General features: G+C 37.3%; 1 non-coding gene across 1 annotated transcript; it reads left to right on the top strand.

The window, feature by feature from the left end:
- Positions 1 to 246: 246 nt before the first annotated feature.
- Positions 247 to 353, top strand: LOC128292480 (small nucleolar RNA R71). Its single transcript, XR_008282465.1, has one exon. It is a non-coding gene; the product is annotated as a small nucleolar RNA R71 (small nucleolar RNA).
- Positions 354 to 2,512: the final 2,159 nt, after the last annotated feature.

The following is a 2,512-nucleotide window of genomic DNA, read 5'->3' as shown; positions in this document are numbered from 1 at the left end:
TTATTGAGAAGTTCTACCTAATTTGAGAGCATGGTGACTAAATCGATGTTATAGATGTCGGCTATTTTCGTTGGCTTTGTCCTCATAACTTGCCACTGATAGTTATTCAGTGACACCTCCTTTATAAATTCATAAGCATCTTCCAGTGTTTTATTGTTCATGGTTCCGCCAGCAGCTGCGCCAATCATTTGTCTTGTCGAGGGATTCACACCATTGTAGAACGTTTGAACTTGCAGCCAAAGCGGTAACCCATGGTGAGGGCACCTTCTCAGTAAGTCTTTGTATCTCTCCCATGCATCGTAAAGTGTTTTTAAATCTATCTGCACAAAAGAAGAGATATCATTACGCAATTTAGCCATTTTAGTCGGCAAAAAATATTTTAGTAAAAACTTCTCGGTCATTTGTTCCCAAGTAGTGATAGACCCTCGTGGTAACGAGTTCAACCACTGTTTAGCTTTGCTTCTCAGTGAAAAGGGAAATAACCGAAGATGAATGGCATCATCAAAAACGTCATTGATTTTGAAAGTATCCCAAAATTCAAGAAAATTCACCAAGTGCGTGTTGGGATCCTCATCCTGCAAACCATCAAACTGAACAAATTGTTGTATCATCTGAATTGTGTTAGGTTTTAGTTCGAAATTATTCACAGCAATAGCAGGTCTAACTATACTAGACTCGGTTCCTGTTAAAGAAGGTTTAGCATAATCATACATAGTACGTGGAGCAGGATTTTGATTAGCTGCAATTGCAGGAGGCAGTTGATCGCCTGGATTTTCGGCCATCTCTTCGGTTGGGGTTTGAGTATCGTCTTCTCGCTCGTTCTCCATGTATCGTAAACTACGTCTTATTTCCATTTAATTTTTTCGAATTGTACGATCGATTTCTTCGTCAACGAGTAATGGTCCTGACGAGTTTCTTCTAGTCATAAACTATAAAAACCTGCCAAGAGAGAAAAAAAGTAAATTAATAAATAATAAATTAAAATAAAATTGCAAGAAAAATAAATGGCTAAAGTAATAAAAATTTAGTGTTCCTAATATTTCAGTTCCCCAGCAATGATGCCAAAAACTTTATCGCGTGATTTGTAACAAGTAATAAATATTTATAATAAAGATCAAACTTAGACTAACTAGTATCACGACGAAAAGGCAAGCGCACCTATCGAACAATAGTATAGTAATGGCAAGACTGAGATATCGTACCCAAGGGAACCAAAACTACTAGTAATAACTATCTTTATATTATCTAGCCTAAGAATAAAAGGGTTTATTTATTAAACTAATTAACTGATTTAATCAAAGCAAAGAGAAAATTTGGAAAAAGACTTTGAAGAAAAGCAATTGATAAAGACGACACCCAATGAGGAATCCACCTAGATTTCACTTGTTATCTGACTCTGAACTGGACGATTTATTCACTTGACTTGATCCGTAGAGATCCCTAAGTTAAATTATTATCCCTATTCAAGACTAATAACGTCTAATCCCTAGATTGAATAACCGAGACTTTTCTCTAATTAACACTCTAGGGTTGCATTAACTCGATCTATGGATCCCTTTATTAGGTTTCACCCTAATCTGGCAAAATCTCGTAACCCTATTTCTAAGCGTTCGATCAACTCCACTTAATTATGCCAAATCTACTCTTAGGCAAGGTCTATTCCTTCTCTGCATAAGCACATCAAATCATGAATTAATACCCGGAATATTAACTCAAGCATTAAGAACAGATAATTAAGAATAAATCAAGTATTTATCATACAGTTTAGATAATAATAACAAGATCCATCATAGGTTTTATCCCCCTTAGGTATCTAAGGGGTTCAGTTCATAATAAAATAAGAGTACATCCCAAAAGTATGAAAATAACAAAACATAAAGAAAACTCTAAAACCCCTGAAGGAATTCTGAGAGAGATCTTCAGTCTTGGAGTAGCTCCGGCTTTTGAGATGGATCGTCTGGCTTTCTTCAAGTAATTCTCGGTGTGTGGTACTATATTCCAGAAAAGTTCTGGAAAGAGCCGTCTTCTTCTAGGTCACACTTTGGGTGTTTATATAGGCTTTTGATTGGCTTTCCTCCTCCCTAAGTACCTTTTTCCGTGTAAAATACAACTCTTTGAAAAAGGGACACGCCCGTGTGCCACGGCCTTGTGACGTGATTACCAGGCCGTTTTCAATCCGTTAAATTGCACACGACCGTGTAGGCTCAATGGCCAGGCCGTGTGAATCGTGAAAACCTTGGTCGACACCCCCGAAGGCCACGAGCGTGTGAGAAGCCCGTGTGGCAAGGCTTAGGCCATGTCATCTTCTCGATTTGGTTCGTTTTTGTCCCTTTTAGCTTGTTTTTGGCTCCTTTTGACTATGGTGCTCTCTTAAGTACAAAACATGAAATAACCAGATTAAGAGCACCAAAATCCACAAATCTGGTAATAAACATCCATAAATATGGTAAGTATTTGAGGTGTAGATATGTATAATTTTACGTTTATCAGTTGATGGTTGTGGATGGATTTT

This window comes from Gossypium arboreum, chromosome 4, assembly GCF_025698485.1.
Source record: "Gossypium arboreum isolate Shixiya-1 chromosome 4, ASM2569848v2, whole genome shotgun sequence".
Lineage (NCBI taxonomy): Eukaryota > Viridiplantae > Streptophyta > Magnoliopsida > Malvales > Malvaceae > Gossypium > Gossypium arboreum.
The sequence above is the reverse complement of the archived record's forward strand: the minus strand, read 5'-3'. Positions and strand labels throughout refer to the sequence as shown.